This window comes from Oncorhynchus nerka, linkage group LG24, assembly GCF_034236695.1.
Source record: "Oncorhynchus nerka isolate Pitt River linkage group LG24, Oner_Uvic_2.0, whole genome shotgun sequence".
Taxonomy (NCBI): Eukaryota; Metazoa; Chordata; class Actinopteri; order Salmoniformes; family Salmonidae; genus Oncorhynchus; species Oncorhynchus nerka.
Window position 1 is genome coordinate 17,118,357 of NC_088419.1, and position 20,855 is coordinate 17,139,211.

General features: G+C 44.7%; 1 protein-coding gene across 1 annotated transcript in view; it reads left to right on the top strand.

Annotated features, from left to right (window-relative positions):
• The window catches only part of kcnk3a (potassium channel, subfamily K, member 3a), a 70,992-nt gene that overhangs the window by 41,252 nt on the left and 8,885 nt on the right, over nucleotides 1-20,855 (top strand). The gene's annotated exons all lie outside the window — the stretch shown is intronic.

Here is a 20,855-nt window from a genome sequence, read left to right on the forward strand (position 1 = left end):
AACACTGACCCTTTGTGTTTTACAAAAAGTCCTCTCTCCTACATGAGTGCGCTGGTGTTACGGTTGCTGTCCTTTCAGAATCACCAACCTGTCACACAGCCCTTGTGAAAAACGTTTGCCATTTTGAAACTGCAGTAATTGCAGTAAAAGTGCAGTAATTGCAGTAAAAGTGCAGTAATTGCAGTAAAAGTGCAGTAATTGCAGTCGACCGTGGTATTTTGGACGCATTAATTGCAGAATAACTTCAGTTTAGTGCAGTTGAACTGTAGTTTACTGCATTGTAACTGCAGTTACACTGCAAAATTACGGCAGTAAAAAAAACAGTGTTATATTTCTGCAGTATTTGCAGCATACTGCAGTTACACTGCATTCTAACTACAGTGTACTCCAGTTACACTGCACTCTGACTGCAATCTTTCTTGTAAGGGACTGAAGGATTCTAGGTTCGCCACTGTGCAAACATGTCTATAATAGATAAGGCTGTTAAGATATTCATGTTTCAAGAAAGGAGTGTATATATTTGGCCTGCCGAAGGGGTTGTATGCGCTAACAGAATGGAAGCTGATAATTAGGAGTTTTTTACTCCGCTGGTCTCGGCTGGTCTCAGAAAGAAATGACGAGTCCTCGCTGTCCGAGACCAAGTCAAGACCGAGTACAAATGTATCCGACACCGAGACAAGACCGAGTCACTCAATATGTGGTCTCGAGACAGGACTCGAGTACTACAGTATTGTTACATGTGTTAGACTATAGACAGAGGAGGAACAATTGCGGTTCATATAACCGCTAAATAAGATCCGTTGCTTGATTTAATTGCATGTCAAGTCATTATGCAGGGGCCCTATAATAGGCTTGTGCAATGCAATGTGATAGCTTTTACATTTGGCTCGGAACCAAGCAAGAGAGGGTTTGGGTATCCATGACTCTGTTATAGAGCCTTTGTGATACAGCATCAGCCAGCTGTCATGAATGTGAGTATTTGTGCGTGTGTGTGTGTGTGCGTCTGTGCCTGAGCCTGCCCGCCTACCTGCTGTCGGTGTGTGTGTGAGTGTGAGTGTGTGTGTGTGTGTGTTAGGGATGTGTCACGCATGTGTCTGTTTTGGTACAGTAAATGCCCCTGGTGCTACCCAAACTGCGTAGCCTAGACAACTATCATGGCTGCCTGTCTATGTGTTGATACACCGGCTCATTGATCTAAAACAGTGAACCCATCCACTCCTGAAGAGACCTGCTGGCACCAGTCCACCCACTCAACCAACCACTCTGGGTCCGTTTTCCATCCCAATTCCCAGACCCCTCTTCCCTGTCCCCACCACATCCAGTGAAGGTGTAAGTACTATTAGCTACCTATCAACCTTGGAAACCGTATCTCTTTCATCCAGGAGAGCTCTACATTGTTTTTATTCTTATATTTGTGACAAGAGTAGAAGGATCGGAGTGTGTCTGCCAGTCTGCCAGACAGAGGGAGAGGGAATGAAAGGGGGAGTGAGAGAGAGAGCCAGAGAGAGGGAGAGGGAATGAAAGGGGGAGTGAGAGAGAGAGCCAGAGAGAGGGAGAGAGAATGAAAGGGGGAGTGAGAGAGAGAGCCAGAGAGAGGGAGAGGGAATGAAAGGGGGAGTGAGAGAGAGAGCCAGACAGAGGGAGAGGGAATGAGGGGGAATGAGAGAGAGAGCATTGGAGAAAGAGCGAGCCAGAGAGAGGGAGAGAGACAGTGAGAGAGAAAGAGTGAAGCACTATCCATTTTTTTTAAAGCATTTGACTGAATAAAACATTAACTGGCTGCACAGTGAAAATTACTCAATCACCAATCAGCCGGCCTGTGAAGATGTCAGCCATTAGACTTACTACTTCATTCCTCGCTTCCCTATATTTACACGTGCGTGATGCACGACATGCATGTTATGTTAGCGATCACATTTACATTTACATTTACATTTAAGTCATTTAGCAGACGCTCTTATCCAGAGCGACTTACAAATTGATGCATTCACCTTATGACCTCCAGTGGAACAGTAGTGCATCTAAATCTTTTCAGGGGGAGGGGGGGTGAGAGGGATTACTTTATCCTATCCTAGGTATTCCTTAAAGAGGTGGGGTTTCAGGTGTCTCCGGAAGGTGGTGATTGACTCCGCTGTCCTGGCGTCGTGAGGGAGTTTGTTCCACCATTGGGGGGCCAGAGCAGCGAACAGTTTTGACTGGGCTGAGCGGGAACTGTACTTCCTCAGTGGTAGGGAGGCGAGCAGGCCAGAGGTGGATGAACGCAGTGCCCTTGTTTGGGTGTAGGGCCTGATCAGAGCCTGGAGGTACTGAGGTGCCGTTCCCCTCACAGCTCCGTAGGCAAGCACCATGGTCTTGTAGCGGATGCGAGCTTCAACTGGAAGCCAGTGGAGGGAGCGGAGGAGCGGGGTGACGTGAGAGAACTTGGGAAGGTTGAACACCAGACGGGCTGCGGCGTTCTGGATGAGTTGTAGGGGTTTAATGGCACAGGCAGGGAGCCCAGCCAACAGCGAGTTGCAGTAATCCAGACGGGAGATGACAAGTGCCTGGATTAGGACCTGCGCCGCTTCCTGTGTGAGGCAGGGTCGTACTCTGCGGATGTTGTAGAGCATGAACCTACAGGAACGGGCCACCGCCTTGATGTTAGTTGAGAACGACAGGGTGTTGTCCAGGATCACGCCAAGGTTCTTAGCGCTCTGGGAGGAGGACACAATGGAGTTGTCAACCGTGATGGCGAGATCATGGAACGGGCAGTCCTTCCCCGGGAGGAAGAGCAGCTCCGTCTTGCCGAGGTTCAGCTTGAGGTGGTGATCCGTCATCCACACGGATATGTCTGCCAGACATGCAGAGATGCGATTCGCCACCTGGTCATCAGAAGGGGGAAAGGAGAAGATTAATTGTGTGTCGTCTGCATAGCAATGATCACGTGTGTCACAGTCAAGGGTTCACAGGTGGGTGCCTGCCATGAATAGCCTGCTGGATGCGTTCAATGGCAATGGGTACAACACACATGTGCACATCACCGCTCAGCCCCACATGTAATCTGTGACAGGGCTATGCTGATGTAACGGTATAGCTTCCATCCCTCTCCTCGCCCCTACCTGAGCTTGAACCAGAGACTCTCTGTACACATCGACAACAGCCACCCTCAAAGCATCGTTACCCATCGCTCCACAAAAGCCACGGCCCTTGCAGAGCAAGGGGAACAACTACTTCAAGGTCTCAGAGCGAGTGACGTCACCGATTGAAATGCTATTAGCGCGCACCCCGCTAACTAGCTAGCCATTTCACATCGGTTACACTGACTGCAGGAAAACAGGGCTCACTTATTACTCAACGTGGGGAGGTGCTTATTAAAGTGCTTTTTTTCAAGTCTTATAATGCATTATGACTGCATTATATTGTATTATAAGACATGAGTGCCTATGATCTGTCATACGTGTCTATGACACTCCTGTAATGTCAGGCAGTTGAATGTGTTACATAGAGACAATGCCCTTTTATTATAATCAAGCATTCTACATGTCAGCTTTAACTAAAGCGTTACCATTTCTTAGTATCATGTCATAATGACCCTGACTAAATTACAGCTATGTTCAGTCCATTGTAGAATTGCTACAAGCCTTATAAAGAGACATTATAATGAGACATTATAAGGGCTCATAAGTGCTTATAACAAGTAATAAAACATACCTGTCAACGTTAACTAAAGTGTTACGAAGTGTTTTTCCTGGTCAGACCACATTACTTGTTTTGGAATGTCCTGACCAATATTGGCAATGCTTGAAGTGGAGTGTAGTGCTTACAATGGCCAGAAGGCTTTAGGCATGACTAACTCTGCTGTAATCCTGAAGAAAAAAATATAGTGACTTAATAATGCAAATATTATTATAGTTTGATATGATTCTATGCAATCAAGGTCCTTAAATGTAGAACTCAGTTAAGCATGTACATATGCTTTCACATACATACACAGTGCCATAACATATATTTTCATTAAAAACATTATTTTTATTAATTAATTCATATTATTTCATCCTTCCACAAGATATAGTCCCGACACAAATCTAGGGTTGCTAGAGATGTGACCCAGTCGTTCAGTCTTTTTGTTCTGTATCTGTGGACCTTACCCAGTCGTTCGTTCTAAATGTTCCACTGGCTAGCAACGTCCTTATCCCTTGCTTGCTAGCTAGCCACCTTCAGCTAACTTACAGTAATGTCAAAAAGAATAACAGCAAAGTAGCTGCATTTGCTTTTATTTAAGCTTTTTTCAAGTGACATTTATTTGGATACGTCCATAACAATGAGCGAATAAGGCGCGATTTCGACTGACATAGGACACGTGCTCACTCGTCAGGACACTGTTGTTCAGAGGAGCTAGCTAACAACACAGCTACAGTATCCCAATCACTTCAAACTGAAGCTGGAAAGAATGCAAATTAGCTACGTTTCATTGTACCTTTTTTCAATAGATTTTTTGTTGTTGTATATATCCGTAAAAATGATGCCGGCTGATTCATGATTTCGACTGGCTGAGAAACGCTGCCTGCTTGTCTGTCTCGTTCCGACTCATTTATTACTATGGGACAGCAGGAGATCGAATTTGAATATTGAAACAATGTTGCAAATGTCGGAGAGACAGACAGTAAGGTTTATACAAATCTCTGCTGTTGAAAACTAAATGTTAGTCTAACAGAAATGTGAGATAATTTCTAGATGCTTTTAATAGTGGAGATCAAGTTTATAATTTCCCTGCCTGGGCTGATGAGACAGTGGATTGCGCAGTCAGATGGAACAGAGTAAATGGGCATTTTAACGTCATAGATTTAGCCGGTGGTAACTTGTGGAATAGACACCGGCTGGAATGAGGTTTTAACCAATCAGCATTCAGGATTAGACCCTTCCATTATATAAATGCACGCACACACACACACACACACACACACACACACACACACACACACACACACACACACACACACACACACACAGGATGTCACAAATGGGATGAAACGGAAGTGGCCATCAAGATACCTGTCTAAAAGCCTGTAAAGAAACCTCTACACACAGTCAGTACAGTATATAAGAAATGACAACAAATGTGAGCCTTCCTCACCACTAGATTGAGTGGTTAATAATTAAAGTAACTACTGCTTTGTATGGAAATAGAGAGCGAATTATAGAACAAGATTATTTACTGTTTTTGGACTCTATTTTACACTGACTGGAACTATACACTTCTTCCTATCTTCTCCCCTAACCCTCCCTTCTCTTCCCCATCTTTCCACCATCTCTTTCCACCTCCTGTCTTCTACATACGTACCTGAGCCTTAAATGTACCCTGGGCCCTGTGGCGGTGGATGACAACGTGTCCCAATCCACTGTGTGTCAGGTCTATAAATCATGTGACTGATTAATCACTTAATCCTTCCTGGGATCTCACACTCTGCTCGGAATGCCTGGCTTGATGACCTCATGGAAAACCGGGATCTGCCAAGGTTTCCTCTTTTATTCCCTGAAAAGGAACCGAGGGAGAAAGTGTATGGAAATAGCCCCCTGTCATTTCATCATGTTTTCATAGTGACTGTAGGACATAATGGCCCTGCCTGATTACTGATCTAGACTACTAGAGGACTGACTGACACAGCCTGATGTAGACTACTAGAGGACAGACTGACACAGCCTGATCTAGACTACGAGAGGACAGACACAGCCTGGTCTAGGCTACTAGAGGACAGACACAGCCTGGTCTAGGCTACTAGAGGTCTGACACAGCCTGGTCTATACTACGAGAGGACAGACACAGCCTGGTCTAGTCTACTAGAGGAAAGACACAGCCTGGTCTAGGCTACTAGAGGACAGACAGCCTGATCTAGACTACTAGAGGACGGACTGACACAGCCTGATCTAGACTACTAGAGGACAGACTGACACAGCCTGGTCTAGACTACTAGAGGACTGACTGACACAGCCTGGTCTAGACTACTAGAGAACAGACACAGCCTGGTCTAGGCTACTAGAGGACAGACAGCCTGATCTAGACTACTAGAGGACAGACTGACAGCCTGGTTTAGACTACTAGAGGACTGACTGACACAGCCTGATCTAGACTACTAGAGGACAGACAGCCTGATCTAGACCAATAGAGGACTGACTGACACAGCCTGATCTAGACTACTAGAGGACTGACTGACACAGCCTGATCTAGACTACTAGAGGACAGACAGCCTGATCTAGACCAATAGAGGACTGACTGACACAGCCTGATCTAGACTACTAGAGGACAGACAGCCTGATCTAGACCAATAGAGGACTGACTGACACAGCCTGATCTAGACTACTAGAGGATGGACTGACACAGCCTGATCTAGACTACTAGAGGACAGACACAGCCTGGTCTATACTACTAGAGGACAGACACAGCCTGATCTAGACTACTAGAGGACAGACACAGCCTGGTCTAGGCTACTAGAGGACAGACAGCCTGGTCTAGGCTACTAGAGGACAGACAGCCTGGTCTAGGCTACTAGAGGACAGACACAGCCTGGTCTAGACTACTAGAGGATGGACTGACACAGCCTGATCTAGACTACTAGAGGACAGACACAGCCTGGTCTAGGCTACTAGAGGACAGACAGCCTGATCTAGACTACTAGAGGACAGACAGCCTGGTCTAGGCTACTAGAGGACAGACAGCCTGGTCTAGGCTACTAGAGGACAGACACAGCCTGGTCTAGACTACTAGAGGACAGACACAGCCTGGTCTAGACTACTAGAGGACAGACACAGCCTGGTCTAGGCTACTAGAGGACAGACAGCCTGATCTAGACTATTAGAGGACAGACAGCCTGGTCTAGGCTACTAGAGGACAGACAGCCTGGTCTAGGCTACTAGAGGACAGACACAGCCTGGTCTAGACTACTAGAGGACAGACACAGCCTGGTCTAGGCTACTAGAGGACACACAGCCTGATCTAGACTACTAGAGGACAGACAGCCTGGTCTAGGCTACTAGAGGACAGACACAGCCTGGTCTAGGCTACTAGAGGACAGACACAGCCTGGTCTAGGCTACTAGAGGACAGACAGCCTGATCTAGACTACTAGAGGACAGACAGCCTGGTCTAGGCTACTAGAGGACAGACACAGCCTGGTCTAGGCTACTAGAGGACAGACACAGCCTGGTCTAGACTACTAGAGGACAGACACAGCCTGGTCTAGGCTACTAGAAGACAGACAGCCTGATCTAGACTACTAGAGGACTGACTGACACAGCCTGGTGATGAGAGCAACATGGGTGCTGAATGGTCTGCCGTAGGAGCCTGGAGCCGGCAGAACGGGTAACTGAGTTAAACCTAACCCAAAACAGTGCCGCGCTGCCAATGTGCTGTCTCTCCTCTCGGCTTCACATTGGCTTGCAGATAATAAATGCTCCTGGTGGACCTTCACTGGCCCCTGAGGTCACAGATCACTGGCTGGCATAAACATGAGAGCCAATCCGGCCCCTGGCTCCTATCAGCTGAAGTCACTTGTGCACATGGAAAATTATGTGGGCTTGGAATGACTACTTTCTACTAGCGTCAACAGATATGTCATGAAGGAGGTTGGTTTCGTCATTGAATGACCCAGTGGGCAAAACTAGTTGTACAGTTTCTGGTTGTAACGACCCCGGGCTGGTATTTGTCATGTCTGGTTGAATGAGCTGAACCAGGGAGTTGATGACAGAACAACTCAGTTGACACTAGTATTTAATAAATACTAGTGTCAACTTTTTCTCCTGGATCATTGTGTCGCAATGTGTAACTGCGCTAAATAGAAACTATATTACATAATTCATGTTTTAGATATCCTACCTCTAAAAAGACCCTCCCGCCTCTCCTTTTTCCTGTTTTAGCTGATTGAACATGAATGAAGCCAGTAAAAGTTTGTACAGTTTAGTTTTTTACTCAGGATACATGATTAGACTCATTGACTCTCGAATTGAATTATTATTCCAACTAATCCACATTCCAAGCGTTCTTGGTCTCACAGTGTATACGTGGACACCACCGAGAGCCCTTTGAGAGCAGCTGTTTTGCAAGGGTCTCTTATGGGTCAACATCTCGCTGGGCTAATGGAGTGAAGGGAAGGGGGGTGAGAGGGAAGGGAAGAGAGGGCCAGCGCCGTGTTGGAGTGCATGAATAAACAATCAGGGGGTTGTTTGGAGTTTGAGTTGTCCATGATTAGAAATTCATGTCGGGGCTCCTCCGGGGTCTATTGTTTAAATTGGTGAGGGGGAGACACATTAGGTCTGGGAATGCTATACTTAACCTGTAATGGTTTCATGGCAATCCGAAGTTCTTAGCCGAAGTCTACGCACCTTCATCGGTCATTGGTCAACAGACTGGAGCACCAGGCTAAAACACAACAGACTGGAGCACCAGGGTAAAACACAACAGAAACTAGTTAAAACATTAAAACTAGTTTTTCAACCAATCCACAAATTTCTTGTTAACAAACTATAGTTTTGGCAATGTTAAATGGGTGTGCTGTTATAAGATTACATAAGATTGGAGCAGCTACCATAGAGCGATACAGTTGCTAGGCAGGCGCAACTGGCCTAGGTCCCAGCCTGGGTCTCACACTGTACATGTTATAGACATGTTATAGACATTCTAGCATTGTCATACAAGACTGTGCTGTTTAGCATGGCACAATGAACCAACACAGAGAGGAGTTGTCTGAAGCATAAACGGACTGTAGCACCAGGCTAAAACACATTGGACTGGAGCACCAGGGTAAAACACATTGGACTGGAGCACCAGGCTAAAACACAACAGACTGGAGCACCAGGGTAAAACACAATGTACTGGAGCACCAGGCTAAAACACATTGGACTGGAGCACCAGGCTAAAACACATTGGACTGGAGCACCAGGGTAAAACACAACGGACTGGAGCACCAGGGTAAAACACAACGGACTGGAGCACCAGGGTAAAACACAATGGACTGGGGCACCAGGGTAAAACACAACGGACTGGAGCACCAGGGTAAAACACAATGGACTGGAGCACCAGGCTAAAACACAATGGACTGGAGCACCAGGGTAAAACACAATGGACTGGAGCACCAGGCTAAAACACAATGGACTGGAGCACCAGGGTAAAACACAAAAGACTGGAGCACCAGGCTAAAACACAACGGACTGGAGCACCAGGCCAAAACACAACAGACTGGAGCACCAGGCTAAAACACAATGGACTGGAGCACCAGGCTAAAACACAACAGACTGGAGCACCAGGCTAAAACACAACAGACTGGAGCACCAGGGTAAAACACAACAGACTGGAGCACCAGGCTAAAACACAACAGACTGGAGCACCAGGCTAAAACACAACAGACTGGAGCACCAGGGTAAAACACAACAGACTGGAGCACCAGGCTAAAACACAACAGACTGGAGCACCAGGCTAAAACACAACAGACTGGAGCACCAGGGTAAAACACAACAGACTGGAGCACCAGGGTAAAACACAACAGACTGGAGCACCAGGCTAAAACACAACAGATTGGAGCACCAGGCTAAAACAATGGTCTGGATGATGCATGATGAGAGTTTAGAGATGGTGTAGGTTTGAAGACAGTCAATGTGCAGAGGGCACCGGTGTCGAGGTAATTGAGGTAATTATGTATAGTTGAAGTCGGAAGTTTACATACACTTAGGTTGGAGTCATTAAAACTAGTTTTTCAACCAATCCACAAATTTCTTGTTAACAAACTATAGTTTTGGCAATGTTAAATGGGTGTGCTGTTATAAGATTACACGTTCCCACTAAATACGGTATCTCACATGGGTCAAATGTAAACAGGTCACAGTGACAATATGACCAGACTAGATTGAAGTGGCCATCAATTCTGGAAAACTGGGCTAGCTAATATGGCTGAGCAGCATCGTAAAGCTATGGGATCTCCTAACAAACTCCACTATCATTGCAGATATTCTTTGTTTATTGAACCAACAGGTGTCCCATATTTTACAGTCCCTCTGACGTCTAGAGTTGAACCAGCCACCGCCACACACAGATTATTTTAGCTTCCCGCTGTGGCAGTTAAACATCCAGCATCCAGTCTGGCATATGTCTCAAGGGAGCTCCAGATGTCTGAGAACATCTAGTCAAGGTTGAAGTCCAGAGTCAAATAAAATAAAATAACATTTTATTTGTCACATGCGCTCAATACAACAGGTGTAGAGTGAAATGCAGTGAAATGCTTACTTACAAGCCCTTAACCAACAATGCAGTTTTAAGAAAATCCCCAAAATGTAAGAGATAAGAACAACAAATAATTAAAGAGCAGCAGTAAATAACAATAGCGGGGCTATATACAGGGGGTACCGGGGCTATATACAGGGGAGTCAATGTGTCAATGTGCAGAGGGCACCGGTGTCGAGGTAATTGAGGTAATTATGTATAGTTGAAGTCGGAAGTTTACATACACTTAGGTTGGAGTCATTAAAACTAGTTTTTCAACCAATCCACAAATTTCTTGTTAACAAACTATAGTTTTGGCAAGTCGGTTAGGACATCTACTTTGTGCATGACACAAGTCATTTTTCCAACAATTGTTTAGAGACAGATTATTTCACTGTAGCACAATTCCAGTGGGTCAGAAGTTTACATACACTAAGTTGACTGTGCCTTTAAACAGCTTGTAAAATTCCAGAAAATGATGTTATGGCTTTAGAAGCTTCTGATAGGCTAATTGACATAATTTGAGTCAATTGGAGGTGTACCTGTGGATGTATTTCAAGGCCTACCTTACTTTGCTCGACATCATGGGAATTTTCAAAAGAAATCAGCCAAGACCTCCACAAGACCTCCACAAGTCTGGTTCATCCTTGGGAGCAATTTCCAAATGCCTGGAGGTACCACGTTCATCTGTACAAACAATATGCAAGTATAAACACCATGGGACCACGCAGCCGCCATACCACTCAGGAAGGAGACGCGTTCTGTCTCCTAGAGATGAAAGTACTTTGGTGCGAAAAGTGCAAATCAATCCCAGAACAACAGCAAAGGACCTTGTGAAAATACTGGAGGAAACAGGTTTAGAAGCCTCTTGGACCTAGACTTTACGTTCCAATACCGCTTGCCGTGCTGTAGCAGAGAGAACAGTCTATGACTAGGGTGTTTGGAGTTGTTGACCATTTTTAGGGCCTTCCTCTGACACCGCCTGGTATAGAGGTCCTGGATTGCAGGAAGCTTGGCCCCAGTGATGTACTGGGCTGTATGCACTACCCTCTGTAGTGCCTTGCAGTTGGAGACCGAGCAGTTGCCAATACCAGGCAGTGATGCAACCCGTGAGGATGCTCTCGATGGTGCAGCTGTAGAACCTTTTGAGGATCTGAGGACCCATGCCAAATATGTTCAGTCTCCTGAGGGGGAATAGGTTTTGTCGTGCCCTCTTCACGACTGTCTTGTTGTGCTAGGACCATGTTAGTTTGTTGGTGATGTGGACACCAAAGAACTTGAAGCTGCTCCACTACAGCTCTGTCGATGAGAATGGGGGTGTGCTCGGTCCTCCTTTTCCTGTAGTCCACAATCATCTCCTTTGTCTTGATCACATTGAGGGAGAGGTTGTTGTGCTTGCACCCCACGGCCAGGTCTCTGACCTCCTCCCTATAGGCTGTCTCATCATTGTTGGTGATCAGACTTTTGTGTCATCAGCAAACTTAATGATGGTGTTGGAGCCGTGCCTGGCCGTGCAGTCATGAGTGAACAGGGAGTACAGGAGGGGACTGAGCACGTACCCCTGAGGGGTCCCCGTGTTGAGGATCAGCGTGGTGGATGTGTTGTTACCTACCCTTACCACCTGGGGGCGGCCCGTCAGGAAGTCCAGTATCCAGTTGCAGAGGGAGGTGTTTAGTCCCAGGGTCCTTCGCTTAGTGATGCTATTTGAGGGCACAATGGTGTTGAATGCTGAGCTGTAGTCAATTAATATCATTCTCACATACAGCGGGGAGAACAAGTATTTGATACACTGCCGATTTTGCAGGTTTTCCTACTTACAAAGCATGTAGAGGTCTGTCATTTTTATCATAGGTACACTTCAGTTTACATTGGTGCGTTACGTTCAGTAATGTTTTGCTTCCAACACATCCGTGTCACGTAGAGTAGGCCAGAAGGCTATACTGGAAAACCTAACCTCTATCAAAATAAAAAGATGGCGGAGCCGCAAAAGTTATTCTATGCAAGAGTGTTTATTTACAAAGTGATTCCGGAACAAAAACAACCGTACTGCCATCAAACATATACCTTATGGGACAGCTAAAAACAATGATGCCCCATCCACAGCGCAATCCAAAATGCCTCTCCATGAACTAAAAAGAGAGGCTCCTTTTGTAGGGCTAGCCCCTCCCCTCAGATCAATTAACACTAATTAATTAAGCAATTACCTAGTCAAACCTACATTTTCCATTAACTAAACATACTAAAGGATATACCTTGCAACACGTTTTTCATGAAACAATATCCCAATATAACATTTACGACATTACATCACTACTGACAGTGTCTTTCAATATGCCCATTTACATGAATGAACCATTCGGGACAGGCACTACAAAGTCAGCCCAATTCCCTTAGCTCGGGTCCTTATCCAGCATACCCGGAAGTTACAGAGTTGGAGAGAGAGAGGAACAGAACAAACAAACAAACAATGCGCTCATCCATAACATCGATAAGTAAAATACATATTGCTTATATTAAATATGAACATTGACATAAGTGTGAAATGTATGTACTAACATAGAGAAGTCAACTTGTGTGTCGACCCACATTGTTACCTTATCTGATAACGGAGCAGGGAGGAGTGATGAATATGTGCGTGCGTTAAAGAACCAAAAGCTGCCCGCGGCCAGTGATGGACTTCTACGTCACAATCCGGTGATTTTGCAGAGAGCCACATCAATTTACAGAAATACTCATAATAAACATTGATAAAAGATACAAGTGTTATTCACAGAATTAAAGATATACTTCTCCTTAATGCAACCACTGTGTCAGATTTCAAAAAAACTTTACGGAAAAAGCAAACCATGCAATAATCTGAGTACGGCGCTCAGACGACAAATCAAGCCAAACAGATATCCGCCATGTTTGAGTCAACAGAAGTCAGAAATAGTATTATAAATATTCACTTACATTTGAAGATCTTCATCAGAATGCACTCCCAGGAATCCCAGTTCCACAAAAAATGTTTGATTTGTTCGATAAAGTTCATCTTTATATCCAAATACCTCCTTGTTGTTAACGCGATCAACCCAGTAATCCAAATTCATGAATGCACGAGCAGACGAAAAATAAAAAAAGTTCCGTTGCAGTCCGTAGAAACATGTCAAACAAAGTATAGAATCAATATTTAGGATGTTTTTAACATAAATCTTCACTAATGTTCCAACCGGAGAATTCCTTTGTCTTCAGAAATGCAATGGAACTCAAGCTAACTCTCACGTGAACGTGCGTCACCAGCTCGTGGCACTCTGCCAGACCACGACTCAAAGAGCCCTTAAGCCCCCACTTTACAGTAGAAGCATCAAACAAGGTTCTAAAGACTGCTGACATCTAGTAGAAGCCTTAGGAAGTGCAATTTGACCCCAATAGACACTGTGTTTTCAATAGGCCAAGAGTTGAAAAACTACAAACCTCAGATTTCCCACTTCCTGATTGGATTTTGCCATATGAGTTCTGTTATACTCCCAGATATCATTCAAACAGTTTTAGAAACTTCAGTGTTTTCTATCCAAATCTACTAATAATATGCATATATTAGCAACTGGGACTGAGTAGCAGGCAGTTTACTCTGGGCACGCTTTTCATCCAAACGTGAAAATGCTGCCCCCTATCCCAAACAGGTTAAACATGCTGATAGAAATGAGGTAAAACTGATTTAAGTTTCCCTGCATTAAAGTCCCCGGCCACTAGGAGCGCTCCTCTGGAAGAGCGTTTTCCCGTTTGCTTGTGGCGGAATAGGTAGATAGTGTGTTCAACAGCTTATCATGAGATACTCTACCTCAGGTGAGAAAAACCCTGAGACTTCCTTAGATATTGTGCACCATCTACGGTTTACAAATATGCATAGGCCCCCACCCCGTGTTTTACCTGAGGCTGCTGTTCTGTCCTGCCGATAGAGTGTATAACCCGCCAGTTGTATGTTGTTAATGTCATCGCTAAGCCACAACTCGGTGAAACATAAGATATTACCGTTTTTAATGTCCCATTGGTAGGATATATGTGCTTTCATTTCGTCCTATTTATTTTCCAGCGCTTGAACGTCAGCTAGCAGGACAGAAGGCAAGGGCAGATTAGCCACTCGTCGCCTGATCCTCACAAGGTATCCTGATCTCTTTCTGCGAAACCTACGTTTCCTTTTCCAGCGAGTCACGGGCATCTGGGCCTGGTTGGGTGTCCGTAGTATATCCCTCGCGTCCGACTCATTGAAGAAAAACTCCTCGTCCAATTTGGTGTGAGTAATCCCAGTTCTGATGTCCAGAAGCTCTTTTCAATCATAAGAGATGGTAGCAGCAACATTATGTACAAAGAAGTTACTAACAATGCGAAAAAACAAACAAAATAGCATGGTTGGTAAAGAGCCGATAAGATGGCAGCCCTACCCTCCGGCTCCATCTTTTTTCATGACCCTACCTCAGGCACTTCTGCTGTCATGGTCCCCCCCTCCTCTGGGGCTTGTCTATACTCCCTCTTATTGTATATTGATGGCTTGCAATCTTGATGGATGAGTGTATGTGTGTATCATGTCTTCATATGTAATCTTTATAGTCCTTTTCAAGTCCCATTTGTTTACATTGCCATGGGAAAATACTTATGACCTAATACCTTAACATACCTAATGCCTATTAAGCATTGCCTAATGTCTGCAATTTCATGTTATGCCTTGAGCACATGGACAAGGTTATTTGATTTCCAGCTCCTTGCCAGACCTGGGTCAGTATGAAATACACCTTAGCCTTTTCACGAATGTCTCCTAAATGGATTTTTGATAGATTCATCACCCTCTTTGAGAATCCCGGCCCACTATGCAAGGTGATGTGCTCTGCGGGTTAATAAATAGGTTGCGTTCCTCGTCTTTATGGCGAGAACAAAATGTGCTCCGTAATCAATGGAAATGTAATAGAGTGACCGGGGCAGAGGGTCCTAACAGGCACATAATGCCCTCCTTTGATGTGATTTCAAAGCCTCTTTTTATCTCCATCCAATTAATCAGGATAATCAAGACGGTTAGATGCGTCAGGTGGATGCCTCGGAAAAGCACACATCACATGCAAGGGAACCAGTCTCTACACTCTTATGTGTAGACCAGGCTGAACCTTTGAACCCACTGACATAGCCACAAAAGGTGACCAAAGTCCCATATACAGATCACATTGTTTCAAACCCGACTCCAGGTTTTGTAGGGAAAACGTTTTGGGAGATATCAGAAATTTAGTTGAGAAAATCCGCATGAAGGTTAATATGGCTCAACGCTGCGTAAAGCCGAGCACAGGCCTGGTAAAATGAATATGGCGGATTAAAAATTGTGAAATCAGAGTGATTGCATAACAACGCAGTCCTGTACCTCAAGGCTAAGGGTAAAGTGGCACGCAGACTCTTAGGGCTGCCGAAGCTATTTGGTCTCGCTGAAATCCTTCGTATCGCTTTGCCTATATGATGGTATACTTTTAGGAGTTTTTCTCTGCTGCCCCATGTATGACAAATATATCGTTGTCCTTACAAAATCTTTCACCTAACCTACACAATAAATGGCAAAGTCTATAAACTTCTCTATAAGGCTGAATCATTATAATACAACCACTTCAGTGTTTTAGGTCTTCCAATAAGGGACTGCTCCATTGCTGGGGTGAAGACAAGGTGGTGTGTAGGGTGCACCTGGGTGTTGTGACCTTCATCAAGTCCTTTCTTCTCCTAACTCTGAGCCCCTAATTAGTATTTTTAAGGCCCCAATTGCGTTTAGCCTGTTTTCACAATTTTCATACTTTCATTCAGATGGTAATTGTGGAAATTGTATAATGACACAATCAGCTCTGGTGCCCCATTTGTGGCGTCTCGCTTTGATGTGTCGTGTTTGGTTAGTAATTCAGAAACTAAGTATATAGTTCATTTTAGGACAAAGTGGCCTTTCTTTCACTGGTAATGAACATTCCCAGATGGTTATATATGGTTAGTATAGTTAGGGAGGTGTTGTCTATTTATTTTTCTTTCCACAATGTGTCTAAATTCCTTTTTTCTTTCTTTGGTCATACCAATCTGCTGTGACTGATGTGATAAAGCCCGAGGATGTTTGGTACTGTATGTGGCCAATATACCACAGCTACGGGCAGTTCTTTATGCTAGATGCAACGTGGAGTACCTGGACACAGCACTTAGTTGTGGTATATTGGCCATATACCACAAACCCCAAAGGTGCCTATTGCTATTATAAACTGGTTACCAACGTAATTAGATCAGTAAAAATAAATGTTTTGTCATACCCATGGTATACGGTCTGATATACCACGGCTGTCAGCCAATCAGCATTCAGGGCTCGAACCACCCAGTTTATACTGTTTCAATAAGTACTGAGTAAACAATAGATGGAATCTAATGCTTTTGCTGGTCGTTTAGAATTCCAACCCGAGTTAAGCGTGCGTAAATGGAACATGATTCCAAATGTATACACTTTTCTCTATATGCCTATGCTGACCTTGCTGGCGCTATTCGTTCGGGGTGGAGATCTAAGAAATGAACGTCTACAGTTATTCTGACCATGACTTAATTCCCTCATAATTCCTCCACCAGGTCGAGCGAACCTGCCAGGTTCCAAAGTGGAAAAAGCATCTACCTTATGTTTTCTCATAGAAATAACAGCATTATCCATGCACTGTAATTTATACACTGATGAGCTATTTATAATAGCTAGGTAAATTAGTAATCTGTCTTGGAGAAGGGGATTGTAAATACAAATAACAATTGTTTTAGATGATTTTTCCTTATGATCCCAGGAGACGAATGTGAAACCAGTCATATGGAAGCAAACTGAAAATCAAACCAACATGACTTTCCACTGTGAAGTAGGCTATAAAAATCTGTGCCGTTTTTCCGAATTCTTATTGCTTACCCTCAATTTCCGTGGATGAAATTTGGAGACCCAAGCTATAGGCTTCTGTAAGGCTGAATCTGCTGAGTTGATGAAATGTGGAGACCCAAGCTATAGGCTTCTGTAGGGTTGAATCTGCTGAGTTGATGAAATGTGGAGACCCAAGCTATAGGTTTCTGTAGGGTTGAATCTGCTGAGTTGATGAAATGTGGAGACCCAAGCTATAGGTTTCTGTAGGGTTGAATCTGCTGAGTTGATGAAATGTGGAGACCCAAGCTATAGGCTTCTGTAAGGCTGAATCTGCTGAGTTGATGAAATGTGGAGACCCAAGCTATAGGCTTCTGTAGGGTTGAATCTGCTGAGTTGATGAAATGTGGAGACCCAAGCTATAGGTTTCTGTAGGGTTGAATCTGCTGAGTTGATGAAATGTGGAGACCCAAGCTATAGGTTTCTGTAGGGTTGAATCTGCTGAGTTGATGAAATGTGGAGACCCAAGCTATAGGTTTCTGTAGGGTTGAATCAGCTGAGTTGATGAAATGTGGAGACCCAAGCTATAGGTTTCTGTAGGGTTGAATCAGCTGAGTTTATGAAATGTGGAGACCCAAGCTATAGGTTTCTGTAGGGCTGAATCTGCTGAGGTGATGAAATGTGGAGACCCAAGCTATAGGTTTCTGTAGGGCTGAATCTGCTGAGGTGATGAAATGTGGAGACCCAAGCTATAGGTTTCTGTAGGGTTGAACCTTCTGTGTTGATGAAATGTGGAGACCCAAGCTATAGGTTTCTGTAGGGTTGAATCTGCTGAGTTGATGAAATGTGGAGACCCAAGCTATAGGTTTCTGTAGGGTTGAATCAGCTGAGTTGATGAAATGTGGAGACCCAAGCTATAGGTTTCTGTAGGGTTGAATCTGCTGAGTTGATGAAATGTGGAGACCCAAGCTATAGGCTTCTGTAAGGCTGAATCTGCTGAGTTGATGAAATGTGGAGACCCAAGCTATAGGCTTCTGTAGGGTTGAATCTGCTGAGTTGATGAAATGTGGAGACCCAAGCTATAGGCTTCTGTAGGGTTGAATCTGCTGAGTTGATGAAATGTGGAGACCCAAGCTATAGGTTTCTGTAGGGTTGAATCTGCTGAGTTGATGAAATGTGGAGACCCAAGCTATAGGTTTCTGTAGGGTTGAATCAGCTGAGTTGATGAAATGTGGAGACCCAAGCTATAGGTTTCTGTAGGGTTGAATCAGCTGAGTTTATGAAATGTGGAGACCCAAGCTATAGGTTTCTGTAGGGCTGAATCTGCTGAGGTGATGAAATGTGGAGACCCAAGCTATAGGTTTCTGTAGGGCTGAATCTGCTGAGGTGATGAAATGTGGAGACCCAAGCTATAGGTTTCTGTAGGGTTGAACCTTCTGTGTTGATGAAATGTGGAGACCCAAGCTATAGGTTTCTGTAGGGTTGAATCTGCTGAGTTGATGAAATGTGGAGACCCAAGCTATAGGTTTCTGTAGGGTTGAATCAGCTGAGTTGATGAAATGTGGAGACCCAAGCTATAGGTTTCTGTAGGGTTGAATCTGCTGAGTTGATGAAATGTGGAGACCCAAGCTATAGGTTTCTGTAGGGTTGAATCTGCTGAGTTGATGAAATGTGGAGACCCAAGCTATAGGTTTCTGTAGGGTTGAATCAGCTGAGTTGATGAAATGTGGAGACCCAAGCTATAGGTTTCTGTAGGGTTGAATCAGCTGAGTTGATGAAATGTGGAGACCCAAGCTATAGGTTTCTGTAGGGTTGAATCAGCTGAGTTGATGAAATGTGGAGACCCAAGCTATAGGTTTCTGTAGGGTTGAATCTGCTGAGGTGATGAAATGTGGAGACCCAAGCTATAGGTTTCTGTAGGGTTGAATCTGCTGAGGTGATGAAATGTGGAGACCCAAGCTATAGGTTTCTGTAGGGTTGAACCTTCTGTGTTGATGAAATGTGGAGACCCAAGCTATAGGTTTCTGTAGGGTTGAATCTGCTGAGTTGATGAAATGTGGAGACCCAAGCTATAGGTTTCTGTAGGGTTGAATCAGCTGAGTTGATGAAATGTGGAGACCCAAGCTATAGGTTTCTGTAGGGTTGAATCTGCTGAGTTGATGAAATGTGGAGACCCAAGCTATAGGCTTCTGTAAGGCTGAATCTGCTGAGTTGATGAAATGTGGAGACCCAAGCTATAGGCTTCTGTAGGGTTGAATCTGCTGAGTTGATGAAATGTGGAGACCCAAGCTATAGGTTTCTGTAGGGTTGAATCTGCTGAGTTGATGAAATGTGGAGACCCAAGCTATAGGTTTCTGTAGGGTTGAATCTGCTGAGTTGATGAAATGTGGAGACCCAAGCTATAGGTTTCTGTAGGGTTGAATCAGCTGAGTTTATGAAATGTGGAGACCCAAGCTATAGGTTTCTGTAGGGTTGAATCAGCTGAGTTTATGAAATGTGGAGACCCAAGCTATAGGTTTCTGTAGGGCTGAATCTGCTGAGGTGATGAAATGTGGAGACCCAAGCTATAGGTTTCTGTAGGGTTGAATCTGCTGAGTTGATGAAATGTGGAGACCCAAGCTATAGGTTTCTGTAGGGTTGAATCTGCTGAGGTGATGAAATGTGGAGACCCAAGCTATAGGTTTCTGTTTTTTTTATTTTTTTTATTTCACCTTTATTTAACCAGGTAGGCTAGTTGAGAACAAGTTCTCATTTGCAACTGCGACCTGGCCAAGATAAAGCATAGCAGTGTGAACAGACAACACAGAGTTACACATGGAGTAAACAATTAACAAGTCAATAACACAGTAGAAAAAAATGGGCAGTCTATATACAATGTGTGCAAAAGGCATGAGGAGGTAGGCGAATAATACAATTTTGCAGATTAACACTGGAGTGATAAATGATCAGATGGTCATGTACAGGTAGAGATATTGGTGTGCAAAAGTGCAGAAAAGTAAATAAATAAAAAACAGTATAAAACAGTATGGGAATGAGGTAGGTGAAAATGGGTGGGCTATTTACCAATAGACTATGTACAGCTGCAGCAAAGTCCGTTCAGGTAAGTCTGAATATCAACTACTGAGAAGGAAAGGCGTGCGTAGGAAAGGCATAAAAAATGACTGAATAAAATCAGAGGACCTTTTTCTGCATCCAATAGCTGGTCAAAGGTTCAGTGACAGCATCCAATAGCTGTTCATGGGTTCATAGGTCGGTCGGATGGTCAGTCAGGCAGGCGTCAATCTAATCTCTTAGTCGACAGTTAGTGGACTCGTTACCTGCCATATAGGGTGATGGCGCACTTCTCCTCTCCCAGTGACTGTAATCAGTTTGGACAATGTGAGTGGGCCCTGGAGGAGCAACCGCTGCGTGCCAGCCAGAGTCAGCCAGAGCCACTGACACATCCTGAGTCATCATGTCGGGGCGAGGGGACACAGGCACAGGGTAAAGGGGGCGTGTTGTTGTGTAACAGGGGCCTCCCCACACTCCCACTGCGGGGGCTCCCAGCTCTGTCGCCTCCAGCTTCACTGCCCGATAGTGACGAGCCGCCCGACTGTCACTCCAAACCTCCCTGTGTCCTGTGGAGTTGTTCCTTGGTCGTGACATCTCCTGACAGCCCAGGGATTCAACCAGCGCCTCCTCAACTGTCACCTGAGAGACTTGGTTCAGCAGCACAAGATGCCCCCGAGGCCTAGGAGTACTTATACTTATTCTATCATCTATA